This window comes from Corvus hawaiiensis, chromosome 10, assembly GCF_020740725.1.
Source record: "Corvus hawaiiensis isolate bCorHaw1 chromosome 10, bCorHaw1.pri.cur, whole genome shotgun sequence".
NCBI lineage: Eukaryota > Metazoa > Chordata > Aves > Passeriformes > Corvidae > Corvus > Corvus hawaiiensis.
Genome location: NC_063222.1, coordinates 4,687,876 through 4,711,585, shown reverse-complemented (window position 1 = coordinate 4,711,585; position 23,710 = coordinate 4,687,876). Strand labels below are relative to the sequence as shown.

At 55.1% G+C, this 23,710-nt stretch overlaps 1 long non-coding RNA gene across 3 annotated transcripts; it reads left to right on the top strand.

Annotated features, from left to right (window-relative positions):
• Window positions 1-15,688: 15,688 nt before the first annotated feature.
• LOC125331126 lies at window positions 15,689-21,749 on the top strand. Of its 3 annotated transcripts, XR_007205863.1 has the most exons (3): window positions 15,694-15,779; window positions 15,874-15,950; window positions 21,478-21,749. It is a non-coding gene; the product is annotated as an uncharacterized LOC125331126 (long non-coding RNA). The 3 variants fall into 3 exon arrangements; XR_007205862.1 differs by having other exon boundaries at window positions 15,689-15,950; XR_007205864.1 differs by having other exon boundaries at window positions 15,689-15,950; window positions 21,271-21,749.
• Window positions 21,750-23,710: the final 1,961 nt, after the last annotated feature.

The following is a 23,710-nucleotide window of genomic DNA, read 5'->3' as shown; positions in this document are numbered from 1 at the left end:
CACGGTTGTCCTGCCCCTGCAGCAGGCGGATGGCCCCAATGGGCTCTTGGCAGATGGGGCAGGTGGCAGCGGCGTCGGGGGCAGCCCGGGGCTGGATGCAGGCGTGGCAGAACACGTGTCCGCAGGGCTCCACGGCAGCGGGGCTGCGGAGGGGATCCACGCAGATGCGGCAGATCCTGACGGCTCGCGGCGCTGCTGGCTCTTGCCTGGCCTCCTCCATTGCTGCTCCCGGACCGGACTCCTCTCAGCTGCTGGCAGGACTCGAAGGCTTGGCTTCCACTGGTGGCACTCAGGTGTTCCTCGGCCTCTCGTGGGACTCACAAGCTCCTCGGTCACTGGCAGCACCCAGAGGCTCCTTGGTCGCTGGCAGCACTGAGAAGCTCCTCACACACTGGCAGCGCTCCGGCTCCTCACACACTGGCAGCACTCGGAAGCTCCTCGGCCGCCAGCGTGTCCCAGGCTGAGTGCTGTGGCACTGCCCAGCGCTGGTGTCCATAGTTACCTCCCCACTGCAAGTGATGGCACAGTGATCATGACTGGTGACATCACAGGGCTCTAAGGGGCACACCCAGGAGCTCCCCCATGCCCAGAGACGGACCCTGTGGCACAAAGCCGACCTGGCCGTGGGCTCAGTGCTCACCCAGCTGCCTTCCAGGCGGTCTCTGCTGGGGTGGGGCTGTGCCAGTCACACTCGCCAGGAGCTGCTCTGCAGAGCTGCTTTCCATGGTGTGTCCTGGTGCCTGGGGCTGCACCTCGCCAGGGGCAGGACCCTGCATAGCCCTTGGTTGAACTTCAGGAGGTTCCATCAGCCCATTTCTCCAGCTTGTTGAGGTCCTTGTGGGCGCAGAGTCATCCTCTGGTGTCTCTGCAGCTCCTCCCACTGTAGGAAATTCAGCAAACTTGCTGAGGGTGCCCTGGGCCCCATTATTCAGGTCACTATCAAGAAGGAAGTCCCAGTACCGCTGCCTGGGCTACACTTGTCAGACACTGAAATATTATAGTTTATGGCTTAAACATTTGCATGAAGGACTTTAAAAACTGTATTACAAAAGCTGCAGAGAAGACTACCATGCCCTGAATGGGGCTCTGAGAGGCCCATCACCACTCAGGGCTGGGGAGATTCACAAAGCACAGGCTTAACACCTCCAAGGTGGAGAGCACAGCCCCAGGCCTATCAGCTGCCAGGCTGGCCCAGACCCTGCACCAAAGGGTGGAGGGAGAGAGGCTTTGGATGCGTGTTGGAAAAGCCTCTGGGCAGAGGCGCAGTGACTGCCCGTCCTCCACTGCGCAGAGGAGCCCAGCTGAGGGGCCCCTTCAGCCGGGGAAAAGCCGCAGCCGTGGGAAGGACAGCAGGGGGGCTGTCATGGCCCATCCAAGGCCCCCCAAAGGGGCCCTCAGACCCTACACCAGAGATGATGCAACAAATCCACAGCGTTGGGAGGGACAGTGTCAAACTGGCCCCTGCACGGGAGCCACGTGGGCATTCCCACCTGGCCCAAAGTGGGCATTAATCCCTGGGATTCTGTACTCTCCGGCGTGTGGCAGCGTGGTGCAGCGTGGCGCAGTGTGGCGTGGCACGGTGGCAGGGGACCCTCAGCACCGAGGAGACCAGATGGAAGGGAGCTACGAGACGTCACTGGGACTCTCGGAAGAGCGATACGCTTCCTAACCCTGTCACCTCTGTCCCTGTCCCCCTCCCCCTTTTACTATTAAATAAAATACATCCATTGTTTGGCGCCAGCATCTAACCTCGTTTGGTTTTAATCTCAGTTTTGGATATATTTTGAACATTTCAAGTTCTTTCCGGTCTATACGCAGAGACATAATTTTTCCTTGTTCTTCTGGGTCTAAACTGGATCGTAACAACACTGCTGATGATCGGCCTCCACCTCAGCTTCACGCTGCTGATCAACACCCTCTACTTAAAATCCCGGAGTACCAACAGTTAAAATCACTTGCTCACAGGGCAGAGCCTATTTGCAAAGTTCCACCTTCCCCAAGCCTCCTGCTTTCTCCGAGCTCATGAGAAATGGCTGGGTGATCATTTATCAGTCCCAGTGAGCATTTTTCCCTTCAAATACAGCAGCTTTTGAATACCACATAGAATCTGTTCAACTGTTTGCCTCTTCCTCCACTTTTCCTGAAAATACCATTGTAGCACTCCACACCGAAACCACTGCAAGACACTGAGGTTGTTTGGCAGAGACTCTCCAGCACCAGGCACCTCCAGGGCCCTGCTGCTGCTGCCGCCATCCCTGCCACCACAGCCCCGCTGTGCAGGGAATGGAAGAGGCTGTGATGACAACAGGCCACCCCAGCACAGTTATCCACCTGCAGCTGGGAGGCCTGTGGTCACTGCGCTGCTCCCAAGTACCACTGGCAACAAATTCCACCAGTTCAAGGATTTCTGTAGGATTTTGCAGCGCTGAGAAGTTGATCTCATCTGGAGTCTGTGCTGGGGAATTGCTCACCATGTTTTCGTCGCTGGCCACGTTGTCCCCGCCGGCACCGCACGGGCGCCGGCTCCATTCAGCGCCTCTCTGTATGCGGAGCGCCGAGAAAGAGAAACCGCTGCCGCCGCCTCTGCCCTTCTGCTCGCAGCAGCAGCTCAAAGTAATATTGAAGCACTCGGTGAATGTGACCACCAGACACCCCTTATGATGACCTCCAGGACCAAAAAAGGACTTCCAGTAGAAGGCAAATGCATGGAAATTGGTTCTAGGAAATTGGTGTTTGTGTATTAGCTGGGAGGCACATTGTGATGGATAGGTGTGATCGGGACGGAATAACAACGGGCCCTGTTATGAAGTTTCACCACAGACGTCAGATTAAAGGAGATATTATTCCGTGTGTCCGGCGCTAATAAAGAATGCCTGCTTTCTAATGCTTCAAATGAATAAAAATGTTTATTTGCAGCTAATTTCCCTATCAATATCCTACTCTCTAACTAAGTTCCTATGACTAAATACTTTCCCTCCCACAGCTCCCACTCCCTCAAGCAAGCAGGCAGAAGAAACCAGGCGAAGCCCTCGGTGGCATCCGGGCTTTCAGTTCACACGGGCCATGGAGGCTGCCCATCGGGGGAGCACGGCGGGGCGGCGCCCGTTGTCCCCTCCGCCCAGCGCTTCCCGTTCGCTCCGCGGCCACCTGCTCTCCTCCTGCCCGTTTCTGTCCAGCTCCTCCAGCTCTCTCCGGGCACGCTGGCGGGGCACAGGGCTCGGCGGCCGGTCCCCATCAGCCAATCTTCGGCGCCGGCCACCTCCAGCAGCTGCCTCCTCCTGCTGCTCCTGCTGCTGCCGCTGCCGCCACCGCGCCACGAAGGGATGGAGGCGGCGGCGGTGGCGACGCGGGGCCGGCCCGGCACGGTTGTCCTGCCCCTGCAGCAGGCGGATGGCCCCAATGGGCTCTTGGCAGATGGGGCAGGTGGCAGCGGCGTCGGGGGCAGCCCGGGGCTGGATGCAGGCGTGGCAGAACACGTGTCCGCAGGGCTCCACGGCAGCGGGGCTGCGGAGGGGATCCACGCAGATGCGGCAGATCCTGACGGCTCGCGGCGCTGCTGGCTCTTGCCTGGCCTCCTCCATTGCTGCTCCCGGACCTGACTCCTCTCAGCTGCTGGCAGGACTCGAAGGCTTGGCTTCCACTGGTGGCACTCAGGTGTTCCTCGGCCTCTCGTGGGACTCACAAGCTCCTCGGTCACTGGCAGCACCCAGAGGCTCCTTGGTCGCTGGCAGCACTGAGAAGCTCCTCACACACTGGCAGCGCTCCGGCTCCTCACACACTGGCAGCACTCGGAAGCTCCTCGGCTGCCAGCGTGTCCCAGGCTGAGTGCTGTGGCACTGCCCAGCGCTGGTGTCCATAGTTACCTCCCCACTGCAAGTGATGGCACAGTGATCATGACTGGTGACATCACAGGGCTCTAAGGGGCACACCCAGGAGCTCCCCCATGCCCAGAGACGGACCCTGTGGCACAAAGCCGACCTGGCCGTGGGCTCAGTGCTCACCCAGCTGCCTTCCAGGCGGTCTCTGCTGGGGTGGGGCTGTGCCAGTCACACTCGCCAGGAGCTGCTCTGCAGAGCTGCTTTCCATGGTGTGTCCTGGTGCCTGGGGCTGCACCTCGCCAGGGGCAGGACCCTGCATAGCCCTTGGTTGAACTTCAGGAGGTTCCATCAGCCCATTTCTCCAGCTTGTTGAGGTCCTTGTGGGCGCAGAGTCATCCTCTGGTGTCTCTGCAGCTCCTCCCACTGTAGGAAATTCAGCAAACTTGCTGAGGGTGCCCTGGGCCCCATTATTCAGGTCACTATCAAGAAGGAAGTCCCAGTACCGGTGCCTGGGCTACACTTGTCAGACACTGAAATATTATAGTTTATGGCTTAAACATTTGCATGAAGGACTTTAAAAACTGTATTACAAAAGCTGCAGAGAAGACTACCATGCCCTGAATGGGGCTCTGAGAGGCCCATCACCACTCAGGGCTGGGGAGATTCACAAAGCACAAGCTTAACACCTCCAAGGTGGAGAGCACAGCCCCAGGCCTATCAGCTGCCAGGCTGGCCCAGACCCTGCACCAAAGGGTGGAGGGAGAGAGGCTTTGGATGCGTGTTGGAAAAGCCTCTGGGCAGAGGCGCAGTGACTGCCCGTCCTCCACTGCGCAGAGGAGCCCAGCTGAGGGGCCCCTTCAGCCGGGGAAAAGCCGCAGCCGTGGGAAGGACAGCAGGGGGGCTGTCATGGCCCATCCAAGGCCCCCCAAAGGGGCCCTCAGACCCTACACCAGAGATGATGCAACAAATCCACAGTGTTGGGAGGGACAGTGTCAAACTGGCCCCTGCACGGGAGCCACGTGGGCATTCCCACCTGGCCCAAAGTGGGCATTAATCCCTGGGATTCTCTACTCTCCGGCGTGTGGCAGCGTGGTGCAGCGTGGCGCAGTGTGGCGTGGCACGGTGGCAGGGGACCCTCAGCACCGAGGAGACCAGATGGAAGGGAGCTACGAGACGTCACTGGGACTCTCGGAAGAGCGATACGCTTCCTAACCCTGTCACCTCTGTCCCTGTCCCCCTCCCCCTTTTACTATTAAATAAAATACAGCCATTGTTTGGTGCCAGCATCTAACCTCGTTTGGTTTTAATCTCAGTTTTGGATATATTTTGAACATTTCAAGTTCTTTCCGGTCTATACGCAGAGACATAATTTTTCCTTGTTCTTCTGGGTCTAAACTGGATCGTAACAACACTGCTGATGATCGGCCTCCACCTCAGCTTCACGCTGCTGATCAACACCCTCTACTTAAAAACCCGGAGTACCAACAGTTAAAATCACTTGCTCACAGGGCAGAGCCTATTTGCAAAGTTCCACCTTCCCCAAGCCTCCTGCTTTCTCCGAGCTCATGAGAAATGGCTGGGTGATCATTTATCAGCCCCAGTGAGCATTTTTCCCTTCAAATACAGCAGCTTTTGAATACAACATAGAATCTGTTCAGTTGTTTGCCTCTTCCTCCACTTTTCCTGAAAATACCATTGTAGCACTCCACACCGAAACCACTGCAAGACACTGAGGTTGTTTGGCAGAGACTCTCCAGCACCAGGCACCTCCAGGGCCCTGCTGCTGCTGCCGCCATCCCTGCCACCACAGCCCCGCTGTGCAGGGAATGGAAGAGGCTGTGATGACAACAGGCCACCCCAGCACAGTTATCCACCTGCAGCTGGGAGGCCTGTGGTCGCTGTGCTGCTCCCAAGTACCACTGGCAACAAATTCCACCAGTTCAAGGATTTCTGTAGGATTTTGCAGCGCTGAGAAGTTGATCTCATCTGGAGTCTGTGCTGGGGAATTGCTCACCATGTTTTCGTCGCTGGCCACGTTGTCCCCGCCGGCACCGCACGGGCGCCGGCTCCATTCAGCGCCTCTCTGTATGCGGAGCGCCGAGAAAGAGAAACCGCTGCCGCCGCCTCTGCCCTTCTGCTCGCAGCAGCAGCTCAAAGTAATATTGAAGCACTCGGTGAATGTGACCACCAGACACCCCTTATGACAACCTCCAGGACCAAAAAAGGACTTCCAGTAGAGGGCAAATGCATGGAAATTAGTTCTAGGAAAGTGGTGTTTGTGTATTAGCTGGGAGGCACATTGTGATGGATAGGTGTGATCGGGACGGAATAACAACGGGCCCTGTTATGAAGTTTCACCACAGACGTCAGATTAAAGGAGATATTATTCCGTGTGTCCGGCGCTAATAAAGAATGCCTGCTTTCTAATGCTTCAAATGAATAAAAATGTTTATTTGCAGCTAATTTCCCTATCAATATCCTACTCTCTAACTAAGTTCCTATGACTAAATACTTTCCCTCCCACAGCTCCCACTCCCTCAAGCAAACAGGCAGAAGAAACCAGGCGAAGCCCTCGGTGGCATCCGGGCTTTCAGTTCAGAGGGGCCATGGAGGCTGCCCATCGGGGGAGCACGGCGGGGCGGCGCCCGTTGTCCCCTCCGCCCAGCGCTTCCCGTTCGCTCCGCGGCCACCTGCTCTCCTCCTGCCCGTTTCTGTCCAGCTCCTCCAGCTCTCTCCGGGCACGCTGGCGGGGCACAGGGCTCGGCGGCCGGTCCCCATCAGCCAATCTTCGGCGCCGGCCACCTCCAGCAGCTGCCTCCTCCTGCTGCTCCTGCTGCTGCCGCTGCCGCCACCGCGCCACGAAGGGATGGAGGCGGCGGCGGTGGCGACGCGGGGCCGGCCCGGCACGGTTGTCCTGCCCCTGCAGCAGGCGGATGGCCCCAATGGGCTCTTGGCAGATGGGGCAGGTGGCAGCGGCGTCGGGGGCAGCCCGGGGCTGGATGCAGGCGTGGCAGAACACGTGTCCGCAGGGCTCCACGGCAGCGGGGCTGCGGAGGGGATCCACGCAGATGCGGCAGATCCTGACGGCTCGCGGCGCTGCTGGCTCTTGCCTGGCCTCCTCCATTGCTGCTCCCGGACCGGACTCCTCTCAGCTGCTGGCAGGACTCGAAGGCTTGGCTTCCACTGGTGGCACTCAGGTGTTCCTCGGCCTCTCGTGGGACTCACAAGCTCCTCGGTCACTGGCAGCACCCAGAGGCTCCTTGGTCGCTGGCAGCACTGAGAAGCTCCTCACACACTGGCAGCGCTCCGGCTCCTCACACACTGGCAGCACTCGGAAGCTCCTCGGCTGCCAGCGTGTCCCAGGCTGAGTGCTGTGGCACTGCCCAGCGCTGGTGTCCATAGTTACCTCCCCACTGCAAGTGATGGCACAGTGATCATGACTGGTGACATCACAGGGCTCTAAGGGGCACACCCAGGAGCTCCCCCATGCCCAGAGACGGACCCTGTGGCACAAAGCCGACCTGGCCGTGGGCTCAGTGCTCACCCAGCTGCCTTCCAGGCGGTCTCTGCTGGGGTGGGGCTGTGCCAGTCACACTCGCCAGGAGCTGCTCTGCAGAGCTGCTTTCCATGGTGTGTCCTGGTGCCTGGGGCTGCACCTCGCCAGGGGCAGGACCCTGCATAGCCCTTGGTTGGACTTCAGGAGGTTCCATCAGCCCATTTCTCCAGCTTGTTGAGGTCCTTGTGGGCGCAGAGTCATCCTCTGGTGTCTCTGCAGCTCCTCCCACTGTAGGAAATTCAGCAAACTTGCTGAGGGTGCCCTGGGCCCCATTATTCAGGTCACTATCAAGAAGGAAGTCCCAGTACCGCTGCCTGGGCTACACTTGTCAGACACTGAAATATTATAGTTTATGGCTTAAACATTTGCATGAAGGACTTTAAAAACTGTATTACAAAAGCTGCAGAGAAGACTACCATGCCCTGAATGGGGCTCTGAGAGGCCCATCACCACTCAGGGCTGGGGAGATTCACAAAGCACAGGCTTAACACCTCCAAGGTGGAGAGCACAGCCCCAGGCCTATCAGCTGCCAGGCTGGCCCAGACCCTGCACCAAAGGGTGGAGGGAGAGAGGCTTTGGATGCGTGTTGGAAAAGCCTCTGGGCAGAGGCGCAGTGACTGCCCGTCCTCCACTGCGCAGAGGAGCCCAGCTGAGGGGCCCCTTCAGCCGGGGAAAAGCCGCAGCCGTGGGAAGGACAGCAGGGGGGCTGTCATGGCCCATCCAAGGCCCCCCAAAGGGGCCCTCAGACCCTACACCAGAGATGATGCAACAAATCCACAGTGTTGGGAGGGACAGTGTCAAACTGGCCCCTGCACGGGAGCCACGTGGGCATTCCCACCTGGCCCAAAGTGGGCATTAATCCCTGGGATTCTGTACCCTCCGGCGTGTGGCAGCGTGGTGCAGCGTGGCGCAGTGTGGCGTGGCACGGCGGCAGGGGACCCTCAGCACCGAGGAGACCAGATGGAAGGGAGCTACGAGACGTCACTGGGACTCTCGGAAGAGCGATACGCTTCCTAACCCTGTCACCTCTCTCCCTGTCCCCCTCCCCCTTTTACTATTAAATAAAATGCATCCATTGTTTGGCACCAACATCTAACCTCCTTTGGTTTTAATCTCAGTTTTGGATGTATTTTGAACATTTCAAGTTCTTTCCGGTTTATAGGCATAATTTTTCCTTGCTCTTCTGGGTCTAAATCGGATCGTAACAACACTGCTGATGATCGGCCTCCACCTCAGCTTCACGCTGCTGATCAACAGCCTCTACTTAAAAACCCAGAGTACCAACAGTTAAAATCACTTGCTCACAGGGCAGAGCCTATTTGCAAAGTTCCACCTCCCCCAAGCCTCCTGCTTTCTCCGAGCTCATGAGGAATGGCTGGGTGATCATTTATCAGTCCCAGTGAGCATTTTTCCCTTCAAATAGGGCAGCTTTTGAATACAACATAGAATCTGTTCAGTTGTTTGCCTCTTCCTCCACTTTTCCTGAAAATACCATTGTAGCACTCCACACCAAAACCACTGCAAGACACTGAGGTTGTTTGGCAGAGACTCTCCAGCACCAGGCACCTCCAGGGCCCTGCTGCTGCTGCCGCCATCCCTGCCACCACAGCCCCGCTGTGCAGGGATTGGAAGGGGCTGTGATGACAACAGGCCACCCCAGCACAGTTATCCACCTGCAGCCTGTGGTCACAGCTTCGTCTGTCCCAGGGATTTCACCTCTCAGAGTGTTGGCTCTTTGTCCCACCTTTCCTATCACATGGTTGGTATTGGCCCAGTGTCAGCTTTTTGTGGCCTTTCTGTGCAGGGCTGTTGAACTCTTCTTTGGCTCAGAGCCGAGCTCCCTGTTACATCTCATTAACCCCTTCTTTCCAAGTTCCCTTGTGCACCCTCCTAGTGCCCATTGCAGGTGCTGGGGCACTGTCCCACTCCTCAGCTCTGGTGTTCCCATCGCTATCTGCTCCCCCACCCCAGTCAGGACAGCTTTCCATCGTGGCAGCCTTGCAAAGGACCAGTCAATCCTCATGAAGTGACTCCTTAGGTGCCAGGCTCCGCTCTTGGTTACGCTGCAGATGCTTCTTCCCAGACCTGAGCAGGCACCTTGGCCACACAAGGACACAGCTTCACCTCAGTGCCATGGCCCAGCCAAGGCAAAGGGTTGATCAGCTTTGCAGTGCATCAGCCACCCGATCCCCGCACACAGCAACCTTCACAGGAGGAATTAGAAACATCAGGAGTAGCTCCATCCCAGGCTATGGGAGGCAGCCCCTGGGATGAGGATGCCGGAGCCCAGGATGAGCTCAGGATGAGAGCAGAGGACACGGTGCCTGTGCCCTGGGACACTGGGTGCTGCCCTGGCAGCATGGCATGGCCTCTGCTTGTCCCCAGGGCACGGCCACGTTCCATGCAGCAGGTCCATCCCAGCAGCTCTGTCTGCTGCCCTGGCTCAGCAGAGGAGGACAGAGCCAGTCACAAGTGGGGTCTCAGGAAGTGGAACTTGCTTGCAGGGGTCCCCCATCCCTGGTGGGTTTGGAGGCACCACCCCTTAGTGCTGGGAGCGGGGCCAGTGGAAGCACTCAGGGAACCCAAAATGGTTATACTGGTCCCAGTCCCAGGGCAGGATGGGGCCCGGAGCCTGGGGCAGCCCAGCAGGGGAAAGGCAGCTCCAAAGGCTTTAGTGCCAGCTGTCCCTGGCCATTGCTGGCTCTCAAACAAAGCCCCCACAGCTTCCCCCGTACCTTTGGTTGGCCCACTTTGGGCCAGTGCACGCAGGAAAGCCCAGGGCACAACCGGGACCCTCATCAGCACTTTCCCTTCTCTTTACAAGGCTCCACAGTTCATCTTCAAGCACAAGGAGATTCAAGCCAAACGGGGATGGATCCCTGAATCATCATCTCCCTGCCGTGCACACGCGGAGACGCCGGTGGCAGCGCCAGAACGCAGCCCCTGCCCGGACAGCCCGGCTGCCTCGGACAGAAGGTGGAGAGCAGCCACCACGAGAGCTTGGCAGAGTCCATCCCTTTGTTCCTCCCACCCGAGTCTCTTCTGGCAGCTGTCAGAGACAGTCTGAATTAAAAGCCACCTGCAAGTCCTGCCCTTGGAGCGTCCTGGCAGCAGCCAGGGCCTGGCACGGTGCAGCCCGGGCAGCGGCAGCAGCGAGGGCTCCCGGCCACCTCAGCTCCTCAGGTGCAGCTGGAGCAGCTTGTGCTGAGCTCCACGGGCCCGGCCGTGCAGAGGGAGGGTTTTATCTGAGCCCACGGCAGCCTGGGGAGCCGCCCCTCCTGGCAGGAGCCACAGGCAGCTTTCCTCAGCCCAGACCCTCCCAGTCCCTGCACAGGGGCCTGCGGGGGCCCCACAGCCAGCCCTGGGCGGGCACCGGACCCCGCCAGAGCAGGCAGCTCCATCCTCCTTCCCCACCCCAGCTCCCTCCCAGCTCCATCTGAGCCCCCAGGCCACCCCAGTACATGAGGGCTCTCTCCTAGAGGTGCCAGGGCACAACAGGCCAGAAGCTCTTGCCAGGACACCCAGCTCCTTCCTTAGAGAGCAGCCTAAGTTCCAGCCCAAGCTCTTCCTTACACCTGAACATCTCTGGGAACAGACTCCTCCTTTCAAGCCCAACAAGAGCCCAAGGCAGTGCCCATGACCACACCACACTTCTAGGTAAGGAAGAAATTAAAACTCAAGACCTTTACTGCTTGTCCCTGCAGGGGTCATCAAAGCAGCGTGAAAATCCAGGTATTTGCCCAGGGAGCAGGCACAATAAAGTATTTCCTGCTGAGAGTTACTTTTTGTAGGAAAAAAAGCCCCTGAGATTTGTGTTTTCTATCCTCAGTTGCAATGGAGGAATCTTGACATATTTTAAGGGCAAGAAGATTAATTTTGGGGCCTTGGAAACCTGCAAAGGGGATAAAGTTCACAGACAGCCTCACTTCATACCTTTGCTTTTCCAGGTCTTTTGTGGCCTGGCTCCTTCACCACCACCATCTTCATCCCAAGAAGGAAGGAATTTTAAGTCAAATCCCCACAGGAAGTCCTTCAGGTCTGAGTTGTGCTGGTCCCACCAGCTTCATGCTCTGGTCCCTGGAGCTCCCACAAGAGAGTGTGTGACACCCTCAACTATGAATGAAAAGCTGATGCTCTGCTCCTACAACTGCTCCATTGCACACATAATGAACCCAAAAGGTAAGGGTGGCCTGTCCTCCTGTCTCCAGCAGGACTGGACTCAAAGCTCTCCTACAAGGGGCATTGGTTCTTTGTTGACCCAGTGACTGCTGATGGATCAGTTTATTTATTTATCTATTTAATGATTTACTAATTTTTGAGGCTTTTTTATGTGATGGTGCTGCTTTAGGGGAGTTCACGGCTCAAGGTATCAATGGGGAGTGTCTGCTCAAGCAGGAGCTGCAGGTCAGGCTCCAGCTGAGGCTCCCAAGCTCCCTGCTTGGTTCTCCTGGCATCGAGGCTGCCAATAAACCACATTCCCATCCCTTCCTGCCTCCAGGACAGCGTTGACACAGAGGGTATCCAGGGCTTGGACATTGGCCAAGTCACTGTCATCTTTTCCCAGACCAACCAAGCCCCACTGTACGATATTGTCATTGTTTATGGTTAATTAAACCATTAGCCATATGGTTCATTAATTAACTATAAACCACTGCTTATGGTTGATTACCATATCCAACTCCAGTAATTGACCTAACTGGGGTGTCAGTGCCCTGTGAGGCAGTGTGGGTCAGTTGAGAGTGACGAGGTGAGCCTCAGGGGGAGCCTGGCCCCGGTGGCCACAGTGAGCTCCTGCGGATGCCGAAGCGGAGGTGGAGGTGCGCAGTGCTCCACTGTGATCTCGCCACGGGCAGAGGGAGGTCGTGGCACCTGGGGCGGCTGCAGAGCCAGCTCTGGCCATTGTGTTTGAGCAAGGGCTGTGCAAACAGCACTACGTGCCGGGCCAAGGCTGCCGCTGCCATTTCTTGTTGGCAGCAGAGGGTCGGAGGTTCAGAGGGACAAATTCGGGTCCAGAGTCTATGTGTGAGGAGAGCTGTAACTCATCAGAGTCATGACAGGCGCTGGGGACTGAGAGCTGTGGCCTCAGGAGCAGAGTGGGTGCTCTATGTAGGGCTCTGGGGCCGGAAGGGAAGAGCAGACTGAGGTGGATGTTGTGAGGAAGAGGAGCACAATCTGCTCTTTTCCTTCCCGCATGTTTGCCCAGACACACTCTGCCCCTGCACCAGGTCCGTGGCTGCCTTCATTCCTTCCTCCTGCCCTGTCTCCCCTGATGTCCCTTCTCACCTGGCTCTTTGGCCTGGAGAGATCTCTGTCTTGCCATGGAGTCTGAGGGCACATTTGTCCCACAGGAACTGAACAGAGTCCTACAGAAAGCCAAGGAGCTGAAGAAGGCGGGGGTGGACTCCCTGATACGCTGTGGGTTCAGTGAGGGGGATGGGGTGCACTGGGGCTGTGTGTGAAGGTATATCCCCCACGCCGCACCCCACAGCTGCATAAGTGGTCCAAATACCAGTTCTTGGCAGATGTTAAAACATCCCCTTCTCTGAAAATGCTGTCGAGGCTGCGGCAGCAGCAGCAGGGCTGGGGTAGGAGTGTTTGCTGAGCAAGCAGCTGCCGATTGCACAGATGGGACTCATTAGGCTCCAGGTGGGTTGAACTTTGTTCCAGGAATCACCTATTACAACTTGTGCTCCCCTCACCTCTGCTGCCTTGGCTTTGGATCCTTTTCTCTGCTATGGGCCAGGGGAATGATCTTCCTCTGGGCCATTTTTCATGGAATCACAGAATGGTTTGGGTTGGAAGAGGCCTTAAAGCTCATCCCATTCCACCCCCTGCCATGGGCAGGGACCATTTCCACTATTCCTGGTTGCTCCAAGCCCTGTCCAACCTGGCCTTGGACACTGCCAGGGATGGTGCAGCCACAGCTTCCCTGGGATAAGTTTTATTTCTATCTTTTCTGCCTCATTTGCTTTCCTCACAGTTATCTTCTGTATCTTCTGCAATACCCTGATCTGGGGCAGCTGGCAGGACTGCTCAGAGGGGCTTCTGTCCCACCAGACATGGAGCTGGGTGGAGTCGATGCATTTTTTGGTGCCTGTCCCTGGGATGCTGTAAGGAGGCAAGAGCTGATATTTAGGAAAACAACTAATTCCCTGCAAAACCAGGCTGGGGGAGTGCAGATGGCACACAGCGTGGATCAAAGCAAGAGGTGTGTGTGGGCATGGGGGGCATGTTACTGCTACTGGCACAGATCATGAGACATCCTTCCCCTGTTAGATCCGTGTGGAGATACTCACCCAGCAAAGCTCAGCTGGGAAGCAGGGAAGAATGGAGCAGAAACTGTTGCAAACAATCAGCTGGGACACCACATCCCTAAAGGAGCTGTCTCCTCTTCCCATCAGTTGATCCCATCTTCGAAAAGGCAATTTCTGAGTAAGGGGAATGCAGGTCCAGGCTGGGGAGAAGTGAGGAGATGAGGAACTGAGCCCCAGGAGAGAGGGAATGGAGCGCTCCAGGCTGTTTGGCATTGAAAGGGGAAAAAGGGGAAGCCACAGACCTACACGTGGTTTGAAGTGTCTTAGGATGAATGACAGATATGAGGGCAGCTCACAAGGAGTGGAAGAACTCTCTGGGTGTCTGTGTAGCTACGGTGGTTTCCACCAGCCTCGCAGAGTCTGCAGACCATCTCTGAGGGGTGGTCTATGTGCTCCCATGGGTGGTAGCTCCAGGGAGGGTTGGGCATGATGCCCCTCCAGAACCGCCCCTGCACCCCAGGGAATGGATATCACTGTTCAGAGACCTTTGGACCACTGTCCTTCTGTTGGTGCAGGAGGTGACTCTTTCCAGATGTTCCTCAGCCTGTCTGGGAGAATTATTTTCCTTTGAACAACTAACACCAGGAGATAGTGCAAAAAACTGTTCTCCACCTTTACATTGCTCCTTAACCTCAGCTAATCTTACAGATCACGACCTTCTAGATGTCCCCTGCCTTCCCTTCCACCGTCAAAGTCTCTGAGTAGGAGGTGCATGAACATGAGAGTTTGACAACTGTGAACTGAGTAAGGGATGAGTTAAAGAAAAAAGAAAGAAAAGGGGATAGTTCCTCAAACTGGGAACCCAAACTGGGAATCTTGCCATGTGTTAGAGCTCAAAGAGCAGCCCCAGGTCCAGCTGTACGTGCTGTTCCTGGGGCAGGGCTGTGTCTTGTGCCCAAGAACTGGAGTTCCTGTCTTGGGTCAGCCAAGAAGATTGCAGATGCAGGAAAATGACTTGAGCAGACCCAGCACCCCAGTGAAATCCTTCAGGAGATGATGATGTCCAAGGTTTGGGTTGGGATACTGCTCCCTGGTTTATCCCCTCAAGCCAAGACCCTGAGTGCTGCCAGGAGCTGGAACAGGAGCTGGCCACAGTCCCGAACTCCAGGTGCCGCAGCTGGGGACAATGTCCCTGGCACAGGACTCTGGCCACAGCACATCCTCTGTGTTCTCCCAGTGCCCTTTCTGCTTACACCTCTTTTATTTTTGGTCGGTCACCTGTGACCAGGAGAAACTGCACCGTGGCTGCTGGACAATTGAGCAGCCTGTACTTTGGCATTTGTGAGCGCAGCAGACATAACCCTGAACTGCTCCAGGTGCCTATGTCTCTCCTTAAAACCGGGACAGCTCAACTTGCAGTTAATCCTTTAATTCAGCTTGGATTGCTGAAGGTGGGAATAACCTCTGAGCCACCACCTGTGCCCTTTAACATGAGATACTCTATATAGTCTATATACTCTTACCCTGCTGTAAGCACCCTCTGAAGCTGTCCACACCCTGGAATGAGAGAGGCAGCTCAGTTTAACTTTTAGGGGCTAAACCAATGCAACCTGCTGCCTTCTTTGTCTTCTCTAGTTGATTAAGTCCTCTGTCACAGCCAGAGCCTGCAAGAGTTGCTAATGGAAATATTATGCTAATGAGAAAAAAGCTGATGGGTCTCTTGGTATAAAGCTCTCCCCCAGGGAAGCTGTTTGCTGCTGTGCTCTGAAAATCTGTGCTGGAATCCCTCGTGGTAGACAAGGAAGGACACAGAGGTTGGTGGCTCCAACTTCCCTGAAGCCTGCTGTCATTACACAAGTCTGGTGACCTTGACTAAAGGCCCGGTCTTTTCTCGGGGATTTCCCACCTCAGAGAATGTGCAAAAGAAACAAAAATCTTGTTTGTAACAGGATCTTCACAAAGCGTTTCCTGCTGTTTGTTCATGTTATGTCTCCATGACCTGTTTATGAGGATGGTGTTGATGTCAGCACGGGGCTGTGGGACTCCTGTGAGAGCCAGGACTCAGCAGAAACATTTGGTTTGATGGAAAAATCCTACTGCTGCATACAAGAAACCATGGCCCAGGATAAAATGGGATGGAAATGGATTGAGGTATGGGATCAAAGCCCTACAAAGCGTTGGGGTCTTGTTTCCCCATTCCTTGGTCTGACCAGGGGAGAGCTTTGTGTTTTTGCCTGCGTGCCAGGATACCGCAAGGGCTGACTGCTCCCAAAGGAATGGGGACCCCAGCCTGATCCTTGTCCTCCAGAGTCTCCATCCAAGGTGAGCAGGATTGGCCCTGGACAACAGCTGGGCTCAGCTCAGAGTCCAGATCTCCTGGGAATCTGGTGGTGACGAGGGAGGTCTGAGGCTGGGATCAGATCTGGGGACAGATCTGAGTTGGAGACAGCCTGGGGACCACCAGGCAGGTCCAAGGTCTGGCTGAGGAGTGGCATCTGTCTGTGGGTTGGGATCAGGCCCAAGAGGGCCATGGCCAGGCAAGGGCAGAGCTGTGGTGGAGCTGGGGACCAGTGCTTCTCCAGCATTGCTCAGGCAGGAATGATCAGCTGAGCATGAACAGGCTCCTGGAAGATTTTAGTGGAGGTCCCCAGTGAGGCTGGAAATGAGGGAGGATGGGGTTGTAGGAGCAGGTGATGCCTTTTGGTAAGGGGTGTCTCTTGCACATGACCAGTGTTTCTCCAAGGCTCATTGCCTCTCTCTGCCCCTGGCACGTGGCCCTGGCACTCTCTGGCTGTGGTGTCCCTCCAGGTTCCACCTGGCAGAGGTGTGGCAGGACCTGCTGAGTGCAGTGGATGACAGGAGGAGGAGGATGGTGGTCAGAGGTGTGCAGGTGGAAGGGCAGAGCGTCAGATCAGGTCTTGCAAGGCTGTGGACACGGCTGTGCTGAGACTCTCAGTGCCTGGCAGTGAGCAGACTCCCCAAAAGGAATTCATTTTCCCTTCCCACTGCAATTCAAAGGGAACTTAAATTCAAAGGGAATTGGAGTGGAATGAAGCCATTTCTCCCCATACCTTGCCTAGAACATAACTGATCATTACTGATCATTGATCGCTGTACAACAACGAGAGAGGTTCTGGACTCCCCATCCCTGGAAGTGTCCTAGGCCAGGTTGGACAGGGCTTGGAGCAACTTGGGATAGTGGAAATGGTCCCTGTCAGTGGCAGGAGGGTTGGATTAGATGAGCTTTAAGTTCCCTTCCAACCCCAGCCACTCTGGGATTCTATGATTACACCTACAGAGTGCAGCCACGTCCCTCCACCTTGCGCAACTTTTAACAAAGCATCTGAAGCAAGAATTTTTCTGGTTCCTTCCTTATTCTTGCAACAGTTTTCAGGAGCTGTTAGAGCCATGTCACACTTTAGCTGGGCTTTGCCATCACATTGCCCGGTGTCACAGCACCCACATGAGCAGAGAGTGGGGACAAGGACCCAGTGGATGATGCTGGGGGGCTCTGGGAGGGCGCTGCTGCATCCTCCTGTCCACCCCAGCCCAGGGCTCCCTCACTGAGACCAGCCCCAGCCAGACCTGTGTCCTGAAGCCCCCTCATCTCTGCCTATGTTTTCTGCTCCTTTATCCCTGCAGCTGGAAATGCAATGAGGATTAAAATGCCACGGGAGTCTAAAAGTCCTCAGGAGGGGGTTTGAAATCTGCTCAGCTGGGCCTTTTGCTCCCCCCCCTTCTCATCCCAGGCCTCTTAACAGCCCCAAGACTTTTATTATTTTCCACATTGCAAAACAGTAATTACTGGAAAGGATGAGGTTGTTTGAGAGCCAGGGTCCAGCCGTGCCTCAAGACTGTGCCAGCCCCGGGTGGCCCAGGAGTGAGGACGGGAGGAGCCATCCCACTCGGATTTTATCTTGATGAGAACATCTTGACCGGCCAGGAGGAAACAAATTCCTCTGTCTCTTAGGAGTGAGAGGAGGCACCAAAAGGTCAAGTGTGCCTGTGGGCTCCTCAGCGATCCCTGGGCAGGGCAGGTGTTTCTCTGGTGGTGTGGTGGTCACCAGAGGTGGTAGGGAGGAGATGCCCTCCCAGGTCCTGGGGCCAGTATTTGCTCACTGGGGTCATACTCAGCTCTTGACCTCTAAAGGGTGAGATGTTTGCACGGCTCGTGACAGGTCTGTCTTTGAAAATCTCAAGAGCAGAAGGGAAATTAATTTAACTAGAGTTCAAAGGGTCTCCAATAAAGACTAAGCCTTGCTGTTATTCTAAAGTGTTATTTCCATTAATTCCCTTTTAAAGCTGCTTTAAAACTACAGGGTGGAAGGGAATGTTGGCCAACAGATTTTTCTGTGGTTTCAAAACAACCACTATTAATCAGCAGGGAATTATATTGGCTGTAAGAGTGTTTAAATGGGAAGGTGGCTTCAACCAGGACACACGTAGCAGCGTGTAGTTGTGGTGACAGATTAAAAATTAGCTATTGTGAAGCTTCCCGCATGGACAGGGGCTTAATGATTACCATAAATTAACTAACTGGAAAGGGGTTGAACAGCAAGTGGTAGAGTTCAGCTTGACCCACTGGTGAGCTGACCCTTTTCCCGTTCATTTAATGCCCAAATCTCATTTCTGGCCAGAGCAGCTCTCCAGCAGCTCCAGTGCTTGGGTGCAGTGGTGGGTGGCTGTGCCAGCGCAGCTGGGCTGCCTGGGGACTGTGGAGGGTGAGGAGAGGTTCAGTCCCTGCTCCCTGGGTCAGATCTAGCAGAGAGAGCTGCTCCAGCAGATGGTCCAGCCCCACGTCTGGTACTGCTGGTGCTGCTCCGGGAAGCCGGTTCCCAAGTTTTCCCTTCTTGGTGTCTCCCCTTGCCTTCTCCTTTGTGTCCTTCTGGCTGCTGGCCTCTGCTGCCTGCTCCACCTGCAGCTCCATGCCCACAGCAAAGCCACTTGCAAAGTGACCCTTTGTCCAGCAAAATCCACAGCATCACTCTGCAACAGGCTCAGAGCTGCTCCCCTGGCTGCATCTGCCAGGACCTGCTCCAGTGATGTCCCCCTGCTCCTTTGGCACCCAGCTGGGTGTCCCCTTATGGCAGTGGACTGGCAGTGGCTCACCCCCAGGTTCACCTTGTGCTCCTCTACTCTTCCTCCCCTCTCACTACAAGGTCTTCTTGACCAGCTCTGCCACAGTCTTGCCTCTGTCCCCATCCCTGGGCTCTGCTACTGCAGGGGAACGTCCCTGGATGTGTGCACAGTGTCTCATGAGAGCCACAGCTCCCTGCCTCTGGAAATAAGCCACTTTTTCTCCTGTTCTCAGCCAGCCACATCTCTGGGATGGTCCAGCATCTCGTTGTGGGAACATGCCCCTGTGGAAACTGTCTGGCATGTCCCAGGGAGCTGGACACAGCCACTTTGTGGACAGAAGTGTTGTGCAACTGCCTGGTGTGTGCCCTGGTGTTGGACCTGGGGTCCTGCAGGAGAGGAGCAGAGGGTGCTGCGGCCACACAGGGCAGCTGGCGCTCCTGCCATTTCTTTCCCAGATAGCAGTATTTACCAGTTTGTTCCCACAGATTTTGGAAAATATACAGGAGGCAGGGCTGAGTTACCAGGCTCTCTTTGCAAGAGTGTCTTCAGCAGGAATTCACCACCTTCCCTTCCAAAATCTTTTCAGGAATATCACAGTTGCACAGAGTTGCTGGTAATCCTGTTAACCTTTGGGTTAATTAAGCAAACAGGGATCCTTCTTTAGGAGGAATGGCACTAATTGCATGTCTGAGAGGGTGAGTTTTGCCTGCACCGCTGGCTGGTGGAGCAGAAACCACTGCTGACTTCAGCAAGGGGGCTGGGGAGTTAAAGAGGGGCCTGCTTGGGCAAGGAGGTCAAGAAAACCTGTTTCCTCAGCACTGCTGGGCCAGCTGGTGTTTGCTGGAGCGGGGGATGTGCATGGGGACGATGTGGGGCAGTGGCACCGTCCTGCAGAGCTGCCATGCAAGGCACGGGGGGTCGAGCTGCTGGCACCTGGCTCTTGAGCTGCCATTAGTTTCCAACCTAAAAATGCAAATCTGTAATGGTATGAGCTGGTAAGCAGCTCTGGACAAGAGGCCCCAGTCTGCAGCTGGGCTTAGTACTCCAAGCTGGGAAGAGCGGCTTAAAATCGACAGAGAGCTCTTTGTTTGCCGTGTGCGGTTTAGAAATTAGGCAATACTTAGAAGCAATACTTAGAAGCAAATATTGGTTCAAACAACACCAGCTCCAACTCTCCAGTGGCCAGTTTGGCTCATCCCAGGTAGAAAACAGCATTTTGCAACACAGTCAAAACCTGACACCGAATATTTCTCCTAACCAGTGGGGAAACAGGTTTGTGGCATTTCCTGAAAAATAAACTAAGCACGGTGACTCTGCAGTTGGAGCATAGCACCAAAATTGACACATAGGTCCAAAGAGGGCCTGCAAGCCTGTTTCTGGAAAGCCAGCCACAGCTCTCCAGGGATCTGTCAGGCCTTGGGAGTCACAGGGAATGCCAAGCTGGTCCCAGTCCATCATCAGCCAAGGCCATGCTCTCAGAGCTGGAACTCCCACAGTGGCTTACAGCTGCTGCAAGGCCCATGCTGACCTGGGCTCCAGGGCATGCGTGACTCCCTCTTCCAGGAGAGGCTTGGCATCAGGCAAGAAGGCTGGGATTTCCCCCAGGTTCTTACACAGGCGAGGTAAACCAGTTCTGCAGAAGCCCCCTGACTTCTCCCTGCCCCTCCTGGGTACCTGAACACTGAATTCCAGAATGGTTTGGGTTTGAAATTACTGTTAAAGCCCATCCCGTTCCACCCCCTGCCATGGGCAGGGACACCTTCCACTAGCCCAGGGTGCTCCAAGCTCCATCCAACCTGGCCTTGGACACTTCCAGGGATAGGGCAGCCACAGCTTTTCTGGGCATCCTGTGCCAGGGCCTCGGCACCCTCACAGAGAAGAATTTCTTCCCAAGATCCCATCTAACCCTGCCCTCTGGCAGTGAGAAGCCATTTCCCCTTGCCTTTTCACTTCATGTCCTTGTCCAAAGTCCCTCTCCAGCTCTCTTGGAGTCCCTTAAGGCACTGGAAGGGGCTCTAAGGTCTCCCCAGAGCCTTCTCTTCTCTAGTCCTACTGCCCACACTGCTTTGGATGAGGCCCAGCAGACACCTGGCTGCAATTGCACAGTGCCAGCTCATGTCCAGTATATCACCCATCAGTTCCCCAAATCCTCCTCCACAGGGTCCATTCAGGACCCAGCATCACCATCTCCCATCTCCTGAGACAGGCACCTTTGCCACTTGAGTCCAGCCTCAGCTTCTGTCCCACCATTGCTATTGACAGAAGGTGATCTGGGAAAATGTGTTCCCACCAAGCTGCTCTTCCTGCCTTCACCTGCCTTCACATGTGGGGCCAGGACAGGACAGGAACTTGAGCCCAGCTTTCGTGGTTGACCACGCTGACATCCTTGTCATGGGCAGGCTCCAGCCTTCTCCAAGCCACAAACTGGAAATTCCTATTTCTATAGGGAAACAAGTTAACTCCCAAGCCCAAACTCCTGGCGAGTGTGTATTGCCCTCTTCCCTCAGCCCACCCCACCTCGAGGTTCAGTTGATTCCCCTTTGGTTTTTTCTTCCATTTTCAGGGCATTTTCTCCTTAGTCGCTCAAGGTGACCTGGGTTTTCATCACAACTGCCAGCCCTAGGAACAACATTAGCTCCAAAGGCTTCCACAGTTGAATAGGAGCACCTCTATGGAAATAACTGCTCCAAAGAGTTGGGTGAGATACCTGTGATGGTGTGGTGCCTTGATCACAGATTTCCCTATTTCCCTCTTTTTTGATGTTTTCCAGAGCTCCGCACACAACCGGGCTCAGCTCCAGCCCTGTTCAGCTGCCTTGGCTCCGGGATGAGCTGTGCCGTGGGCAGCAGCCAACTCTGTGGTAAAGCCAAGCCTTCTCCCACACAGCCATGCCAGCTCTAACTTTATCCCAGCTGCACCCACTGTCCTTTCCTTAGGACACAACCAAAACTCCAGTGCAGCCTCATCTCAACCACAAACCGCAGCGCACACACACAGCCTTGCAGTAATGAGGGAGATGTGGAAATAAACAGTATTATTTTACCTTGTGTTTCACTTGGCATTGTTCTTCCCCCGGGGTTCAGCTGTGTTTATGCATCACCAATGACCCGTGGTTGGGCAGAGGGTGTATTAATTTGTATTTCTTCATCATTCATGTAATTTTTAGCAGCATCCTCTTTTGGAAAACACAACGGCCGGGATGTGCGGTGTTGCAATGCAACGAACTTGGGATGTGTGACAATAATTCGGGTCGTTCTATGAAGATGGAAGGGTTGACGTTTCTGGGTAACTGGGACAAAGTCTGAGGGGCACTGACTTAGCTCTGTCCTTTCTGGTAAAGCTGCTCCTGCTCACCGGAGCCAGAGCATGGAGCTCTTGCCTTGAAAGGTGACAAAAATTCCCAGCATGACTAAAAATTGGCCTTTGCTGTTTAATCTCAGCTTAGTCAGCCAGACACAGGCATTTGGGAATGGGACCAACCATGCACCCAGGCAGCAAGGTATGGATCTCACCAGAACCTGTAGAGGTGGGTGCATGTATTTAGTGAGAGACAGGACCCACTGTGTGACTAAATGTGCATTTTCTAACACAAAATTTGGCAAAGCAGGTGTCTGATGGATGTTCAGAGGACGAAGTTGACTGCACCATGCAGTTCACCCCTCCTGCACTCCAAAAAGAATGGCTTTTTGCAGCTGGAGGCCACCCAGGACACTTTTCCTTTTCCATCCACGGCTTCCTGTGGTGGGCTGTACTCCTCAGAAAGAACCACCTTGGAGACCTGTTGGGTCCTTTGGAGATCAAGGCCTGAGCCCTCAGCCCAGGTGGCCTAGAGGACACAGGCCTGGCCTGCTGTGCTTCTGCCATGGGGTACCTCCAAGGAAAGCCATGTGTTGGAAGAGTTTCTCCTCTGCTGGCAAAGCTGTCGAAGGAGCATCCACAAGAGGGATGCACACCAGGAGTGGAGTGGAATCCATCATGGAGAGAGGTAAGATTCTCTAGCACCAAAAGGAGGTGTAGAAGCAGCTCTGCATGTGGCTGGTGATGTTCCAGATGACTAGTGGCTGGACATCTGGAAATGCAGGAGGTCGCTGGAGTACAAGAGGTATTGCAATCCGAGCCTCTTCCTTTGCCCCTGGATTTGCCCTGATGCCATCTGGGAGAGCAAGGGAAAGAGATGTGAAGCGAAAATCACCCATCCCATCAGCACATCACAGCCATCCCCTCGACAGATGGAGAAGGCATTGGGACGCAAGCATGATGTGAGAAGGGAGAGAGGAGCGGTGAGTGGTCCATGGAAGAGGTCTGGGAACCATGTGCAGAAGGCAAAGATAGTTTGGGCTCTTCCAGAAACTGCTCTTCTGTAATTTGAGTGGATCCTTTATGTTTTCCAAGCTCTCTTCTGCATCTTTCCCCTCCATCTGTCATGTGGTAAAAGTATCTTTATCTGGCTAGCGCTGTAACTACTTGTGGAGTCAATATGTCCAAGCATTTCCACCAATATTTATGTGCTCAGGTGTCTTTGTTGTTTCAGCAGCAACTACAATTTCTCAAATGTCTGTTAGAAGAGGCATTTTGGAACAAATCAGCAAAAGGCTCTGGAAGAACCACGTGGGACAGTCTCCTGCAAGCCCTTGTGCCTCTTCTTCCATGGGTGGGGATGTTGCTAAGGCTGCCATGAGTGAGGCAGGGATCAGTGAGACCCACAGGAAGCTGGGGATGGATTTCAGTGGCATCTACCTGTCTCGGTGGAAGAAGAGCTTGGAAGGCCACAGCTTGCTGCAGTAAATATGGATGGGAGATCTTTTAAAAGGAGAGGCTTGAGGTGGGAGAAAGTCAGTCCCCCTCCAGCTGCAGTGTGTTTGGAGATACTCTGGACACAAGAAAGTCTGCTCTTCTGGGAAAGCAGGGGATGAAGGGATGAGAAATAGGAACCAGCCGTGCTGAAGGAAGTGCTGCAGATGATGCTGAAATAACCAGCGTGGCCAGAAGTGCCTCTCACTCAT